Source organism: Drosophila eugracilis, unplaced genomic scaffold, assembly GCF_018153835.1.
Source record: "Drosophila eugracilis isolate 14026-0451.02 unplaced genomic scaffold, ASM1815383v1 contig_2157, whole genome shotgun sequence".
NCBI classification, from domain to species: domain Eukaryota; kingdom Metazoa; phylum Arthropoda; class Insecta; order Diptera; family Drosophilidae; genus Drosophila; species Drosophila eugracilis.
The window spans coordinates 57,184-65,028 of record NW_024573041.1 but is presented as its reverse complement, the minus strand read 5'-3'; the positions used below and the strand labels follow the sequence as shown (position 1 = coordinate 65,028).

General features: G+C 45.7%; 1 pseudogene; it reads left to right on the top strand.

Moving 5' to 3' along the window:
- The first annotated feature begins 1,150 nt into the window (after positions 1 to 1,150).
- On the top strand, positions 1,151 to 7,619 carry LOC108113320 (annotated as a pseudogene).
- Positions 7,620 to 7,845: the final 226 nt, after the last annotated feature.

Below are 7,845 nucleotides of genomic sequence, written 5' to 3'. Positions count from 1 at the left end.
CATATTAAATTTTTGGTCCTTCGAGCCGGATATTCTGCGTTTGAATTCGACTTTTTTTGTGAATAATAGAAGACAAACTAGCCGCTGTTTTTCGTCATGAACTCTTTAATGCATCGGGCAATTCAACAACGTCGTGCCTGCAAGGGGCAAATAACTCATACCCTTAACAGTGCTTTGGAGTTTTCGCAGGAATGTGATAATGTGGAAACATTGCAACTGAAGCTGGATCGTCTTGTAGCCACCTTCAACCACTTTACGGAACTCTCCGATGATTTAGTGGTATATAACCAGGAAGAGGGATATGAAAACCCTGGATTGGATATACCTGAGTACGAGGACAAGTTTTACAGAGCGCATGCCATCTTTATTAAAGCCATAAACGAGATGGGTGGTCAAGATCGTGGACAAGACCAGTCGAACATTTTGCTATCAAGTACAGTGGAACAGTCTATTTGAGGGACAAACCCGACTTCTGGAACGAATGCAAACCTCATCGGGAGCAGCTGATTTAAGGTTTGAGAAAATTCGAATTCCCACATTTTCTGGCAAATACGAGGATTGGAGCCAATTTAGTGATTTGTTCTTAAGCTCAGTAAATAATAACGAAAAGCTTTCCAAGTGCCAAAAGTTTCATTATCTGATATCTTATTTAGATGGGGAAGCACTTTCCTTAATTAAACATATTGCCGTTACTAATGATAACTTCCAAGATGCGTGGGAAAAATTGGAAAATCGTTATAACAAGAAAACGCTAATCGCTCGAACATTTGTTCAGAATTTCCTATCGTTGCCAACCGCTAACAATTTGAATATCGCAGAGTTACGTAGGGTAATTGACTCTGCCGACGAATGTATTCGAGGCCCACACGCGCTGAACTGTGACAGCCGCGATGTGTGGCTAATTTATATTTTGCTATCCAAACTAGAACACTTGCCGTCAGTGCAACGCTAAGCATCACACGCTAGTCCACCCGGAAGAGTCTAGATCGATTCCGTTGGCCTCCGCCCACATGTCTGCGGCTGAGGTTAATATATTTCCTTCGATTGATCCTGATGCTGGTATGAATACTGCTGCTGTCAGCCATCATACTGTGGAGAGGGCCAACAATCAAGCCCTACTGCCAACTATTCTAGCCAATGTAATTGACACATGTGGCAACAAGACCTCATGTAGGATATTGCTCGATACTGGATCAACAATAACCATGGCTGAGTCGTTTATCCAACAGATTGGAATTCCACGCACGCATGCTAACCCGGGGCGAGTTAGCCGAGGTCACGCTAGCACAAGTACACCACGCCTACGAAGATTTGGATTCCCTTGCTCGCTCTTTCATGGACATGGAACAGGTGCATCCGCAGCCGAACCGCAAGGAGATTCGGCAGCAACCTTCGGCCTTGGCGAGCGCTCTACATGCCACTGCCAGATTGGCGGCCAGTGTCGATGCCTATACGGCGGCGGCTACACTCACAGCGGCAACCGGCGACTACGGCGATCATATGCGCCAAGATCCGAACCTCAGTCAAATCCACCAACAGCCCCCCAGTCCCACCAGACCACCCAGCTGCCCGCTCACCAACTGGGCAATCTCAGAGCGAGCAATTTTCTTGGGTCGTCGCGGTACCTCTATCACAGCCAGTTCAATTCAAATTAGCCGCAAACGAGACGCTTCACTGCGCAGCGAGACGGCTCGCCAGCATTCACGGCTTCAGCGATAGCAGCTTCAGCGGCAGCAGCTTCAGCAGTAGCACCAATAGCGCCGCTAGGATCACTCGCACCACTATCCTCCATAGCATCGCCCTCATTGGCGGCCCAGCCGCCGCCCTTTCAGTTGCCTACCTACCAACAGAATCAATCCTACCGCTTTCAGCCGCGCGGACATCACCGCACCGCCAGCAGCAGCATGTCGCAGTCCGGCGAGGATCTCCACTCGCCCACGTATTTATCCTGGAGGAAAACATCAGCTGAGTCGGGCCAATCTCAAGGCTTCCTGTAAGATATCAGCCCTGCTCTCAGGATTTGCCATGGTGGCAATGGTGGAAGTGCAACTGGATCCCGACACAAGTGTACCACCGGGATTGCTGATAGCCTTCGCCATCTGCAGCACCCTCCTGGTGGAGGTGCACATGCTGGCCCTGATAATCAGCACCTGCATCCTGCCAAACTTCCAGACGGTGTGTAATCTGCACAGTATTTCCCTGGTCCATGAATCTCCGCACGAACGTCTGCATTGGTATATTGAAACAGCGTGGGCCGTCTCCACGCTACTGGGACTTATACTCTTCCTGCTAGAGATAGCCATCTTGTGTTGGGACGAGTCGTACAACTTCATCCTGGTTAGGATCAGAGGCCCCATTACGAATTTGTGCTTCCTTTGAACTGAACCGTCGTTCAGGGGGCCGGTATGTTGAAGAATAGATCGGTCATTTATCATTATTGTTTTATTCTCAAATCACACCTAGTTAAATGCTCATCATTGTATTGTTGTTCTAATCGTAGCTAGTTAAATGCACATCATTGTTTCGTTTTTCGTCTCAAAGCTTGAAGCTCACACGCATAGACGAAATTGCAGTATATTTGCATTGGTATTGCAGTATCACTCGTTTTTCTGCACGTTTTTTCGGCAGTAATTATATAGTTTTTGACTCGCTCGCAACCGCTTGCAATCTGCCCCGCTTAATAAATAGTTTTTGACTCGCTCGCTACCGCTTGCAATCTGCCCCGCTTAATATATAGTTTTGGACTCGCTTGCAACCGCTTGCAACCTGCCCCGCTTAATATACATAGTTTTGTACTCGCTCGCAACCGCTTGCAACCTGCCCCGCTTAATATACATAGTTTTGTACTCGCTCGCAACCTGCCCCGCTTAACATTTTGTAAACCCGCTTATAATTAAGAAATAAACTCGAATCCTAGAAAAAAAAAATACAGTCCACTTAATTTGCCAACACTTGGCAATCGGCAATAGGGTTCAAATGTACTTTTCCAAAATCGACTACTAAGCGTTTATTAGGTGATCCCGAGGCGTCGGTGCCTATTTTACCTACAACCCATATGGAGTTATTGTAGGGAGACCGAGATGCTCGAATTTTCCCACTTTTGAATAAGTCTTTGATCTCATGATTGACAAAAGCGGCAGCACCCAACGGACACGGGTACAGCTTTAAATATACTGACTCATTATCCTCTGACCGAATAGTCGCTACAACGTTTTTGTCGAAAGGTAACTTCTTATTTGGGTAAGCAAAAGCCCCGAGTATTTAGACATCATCTGCTGAAAACTTTCCTGCACTGTTGGGGGCACGGCAATACCCTCAATCTTCGTAAAGTTAACCTGAGCGCATTTTTGAAAGTGCAGATCCTCACCTCCCCCAATAAATCTAATGGAATTGCTTTTAAAATCAATGGTCGCCCCTACTTACGCTAAAAGGTCAAGGCCAATTATGCCGTCAAAAGTTTTAAGTCCGGGTAATAAGAAAAAAGGGCTTACTACGCCAAAAAGATAAAAATGGCATTTGTGTTCTATTTTTTCAAACCCATGAATCGCCTCGACAGTAAATGGAGAATCAACGAGAATTGAAGTGGGGCACCCAATCTCACTCTTGATGTAGCTTTTAGAGGCCTCTGTGTCTAAACTTTCGTGATTCCACCGCTACTGTTCGTTTGATGAACGGAAACAGGGAAGATCCCCTGAAAAATGGAAGGCATCACTTTTATAGTCTGCTTCTTCTTCACCATCTGAAAGTTTGTTGATTGATGGATTTTCGACGATGTTGTATCTACGACCATCTTCTCTAATGGCCTCTTATCGACAACGGTTCGTTGAAACATATTTTCTCTGTGACCCATCAAACTCTGGCAATGATGTTATCCCATCAAGGCCTTCGACACAAGGCACATTACCAGGTACAGCAAAAGGCAATTATACTGCAATATTAGGGGGCAGATACTGTCGCAGCGCTAAACCTATTAGTGACTTCCCTCAATTTCTCTTCAAACTCTTTTTTCTGCAGTTGTTGTGGATCCATGTTTTGTTTTTCCTGTACTATATGTTCGGTGGCCTCTTCTGATATAAAGAGATTACCTAGCTGACCAACCAAGTCTTCAGACTGTGAATCGCTCATACAATCGCTATCAAGACCAAACGCAAGCGAGCGAAAAACGCACAAAAAGAAGTATCAAAAAAAATTTAAACCGTCGCCAAGCTAGACGCTAAGCTAAGCGCTTATCTTTTTAGGTTTCACTTATATGAATCTATGAAAATTTTCTTTCTTCTTTTTTGCTATCTTCTGTGCGTCCAGAATAATCCGTCCTAGGGTACCAATTTTAAGATGATGATTTTCTTCTTGTGTCTTCGAGGCTTGGAGATCTTGTAGGGGTCTTCGAATCGGTCGGGCGCCAGATAAAGTTATAGAATATTGTTGCGGCGCGTTTGCCCACAATATTCTTCACCTGCACAGGTCTTGCAGGAGGTTACTCCATGGCACGTGCTGCTCATGGATTTGTTGGTTCTGATGTACCGTTGCGGCAAGTTGCTGCCTAGAACGGCCGGTTAGACCACCGAACAAGACCACGATCAGTGATGTTGATGCTGCTGAACTTCTTCTAGTTAGAAGACGTGCCTTTATTCTTTGGCTGCCAGCTGAGAACTAATTAACATAACAGAGAGAGAGAGTTTAATCTCGCACAGATCACGGCCGTCGGCCCGCGTCCGTCGTAAGACTTCGTGTGCCGTCCGTCGTCGTGTTCTTAGCTCAGATCACCGTTGCATTGTTAACTTATACAGTGATTGTTTAATGTTGTATGAAAATCACTTGAATGTAAATATACTGTTAAGGCCGCTATCAATCGAACGATTAAATTCATTTCACTCAGTAGAAAATTGTAGTACATGCGGAGATTTATTCATTGATAAAAGCGTAAAAGTTTCAGATCATTGTTGTGTGAGGAGTCGTTGACCCCTCACAAATAGCGCCAACAACAACAGCAGCTAACAACAAAAGAAAACCCTAGCGAATAACTTTGTAGAAAAAAAAACATTGCGCAGTTCACTTAATATGTAAGCTTAACCAATAATTGTAAGATTTGTAGTTATCTCGATTCACAGTAAGCTAAGCCCAAGCGATATATTCTGTTTATCTTTTCCCCTCCGCTCTCGCATCGGCAGTAGCCACACACACACCAAGAGAGCAACGAAATATTCACCACGAAAAGTGCTCGCGTGAGCAGCGCCGCACAGGAGCAAGCGAGAGAGAACATGCGATCGAGCAGGAAAACACCCACCGAAAATTGGCACGCGCCAAGGGAAGAGCGAGAGAGAAGGAGTACCGAAACTTCGAGAAGTGAAAAAAACCCAGAGCCGCCGAAAATTAAAAACTTGAACAAAAACGCGGGGCAAAGGCGGATTCTAAAAAAGTGAGGCGGACGGGATCAGAAGTGCGGACGGAGCAAAAATTTAGTTGGACAAGGGGAGTTTTTGATGCGTTCTGAGTGCGAAAAAGTTGTGGAAGAAAAAAAAAGGGCCCCAAAGAGAGTGGAGTGACTTGTGCCCAGTGACCCAGGAAACCCACGATTTCTTCTGGGAAGGAGTTCACCTAGACGACCCCGAGGAGAGTGTGCCGGCCTAGGACCAGCGGTGGAGCACCCGGATTCTCGCGAGTGTGTGTGTGTGAGAGCGAGACGGGTGAGAGAGTGGTGTGAACCGCATTTTGGCCAGCGAGAGTCCCCGGCAATGAGAAACTTCTCGAAGGCCCCGATGCGGCTTCGCCAAAGTAGACTAGGATTTTTTTTACCATAACTTAACCGAACCCTTTAACCCGTACACTGGGAAAAACAAAATAAAGTAAAGTAGAAACTCGGGTTACAAATAAATCAATAAAATGCTCCAGTAAATATATTTCTCGCCTCATTTTAATACAACTCGAAGGGAAAAAAAATAAAAATAAATCTGGCCACGCATAAATATACATATTTCAAAACAAAAATGCCTAGATTTTTATTAGTTGTCTCCCTAATCGATACTCTCTCTCTCGGCCTTCTCGTAGCGACTGTTATGAGCCAGGCCCAAATGCGCCTTACTGCTGACCTTTCCTTTTTCCCCGCTCTGCAGCAGACACGGAATAAACTATTTTTCTCGCTCCGTACCTCGGTGGCTGGCACTCTACATCTCACGCCAGCCAATCAATTTTCGTCCTAGACCTTTATGTCCCATATCTTTACAAATATTTTCAGTAAAGAGACCCTGGTGAGACTGAGTATATCCCAGCCAACGTGACTTCTTTACAGAATGGCGCCCGAACAGGGACATGAGGTTTACGAAATTTTATACGACCTAAATATGGGCTAAGACCCATCTGGGTACATGGAGTTTGAAAAATTTTCGGTTCAGTCACTTGGAGACGAAATTTTTAAGTAAGGAGTAAGGAGAGTCATATATCGAGGGACACAAAAATGTCTAGGGCAGAAAACAAGAAAATATATATATACCAGCGCATCGAACCTAATAAAAAAAAATTCGAATTTCAGCAGAGCATTTCTAACGCACGCAGACACACATACATTTATTTCTAAGCAGAGCAAAGTACCTAACCTAATATCAGAGATTATTTGTTCCAAGATCACGTGGCCAGCAAATCACGTGAGGAAGAAACACATATAGGCAGATAAACGGAGAGAGAGAGCGAGAGTCCTCTAGGTTAGCCAGCTCAGGTCACGAGAGTTTCGAAAGCACGAGGTAGGGAAAAGCTAACGTATACTCCCCACAGCGCAGCCATTTTGCTTTTCGTTTTACTCTCATCGTTGTCTCTCTCACACGAGCGGGGGTCGGTCGAGGACAGGCAACGGGATCACATCGGTTGGCGAGGTTTGGTAACTTCTCATACAACCGTCGCCGAGTCAACACGTGCATCAGCAGCTCTCTAAAACATCGCCGTGGGAGAATTTAAAACTACCTCGTCGTCGAACAAAATTTAATCGCCGTCAAAAATTTAGGAATTAAAATTGGACATTGGATTGTGGTCACCATCGTTGTACGGGGGAATGCAGTAAATTCTTGGTGACAAATAAAATAAAATTTTGATGAAGATTTTAACCAGTTCAAACCTCGTTTGACCCTCGTTCAAGAATTTCTCTCGTCCCATCGAAATTTTTCCTGTCGTTTGCCAGTTAACTCTTATATCACAGGAATATGGGCGCGCGTTGGATTTCGTATCTCCGGAAGCGGGAATTGGGGGCGATTCTGAAAGAGTTTTCCTTGGAAGCAACCGGAACAGTTGAGGAAATGAGGAGCCAGCTGGTTGCTTTTAATAATCGGGACGATCACGTGCTGATGATAGCCGACCGACTACAGTAACGCGAGGCGGAAATTACAGCCGCGCTAACGGATAGGAAGCAGCGTTCGCCGACTCCGAACGCACCCCCACCGGGTCCAACGCAGCTTCAGGTGCCAGCACTGGAAGGCAGAGGTGCCGACGATGTAGTCGGAGACACGGAGATCCATGCGTCCAAGCGGGATATTTTTCCCAGGAAAGCAGAGATGTCCGCAGCCACGCTAGCAGAGAAGCTGAAGAATTGGGGAATCACTTTTGACGGAACAACGGACCCCATCATCTTCATCTAACACCTCGGGAGAAACTTTCAAACAATACCTAGTCAGCATCAGACTCATGATGCACAGGGCGGGGTATAATGCGGAGCAGGAGTTGGAACGTATCTATGAAAATCTCCAACCGGAGTATCAGATGTACGCAAGGAGGCACGACTTCACCACTTTGGAGCAACTTACCACTTTAGCGGTAAACTTCGAGGTCACCCGCGATCGGAGCATGGGAAGCCATGCCAGAATG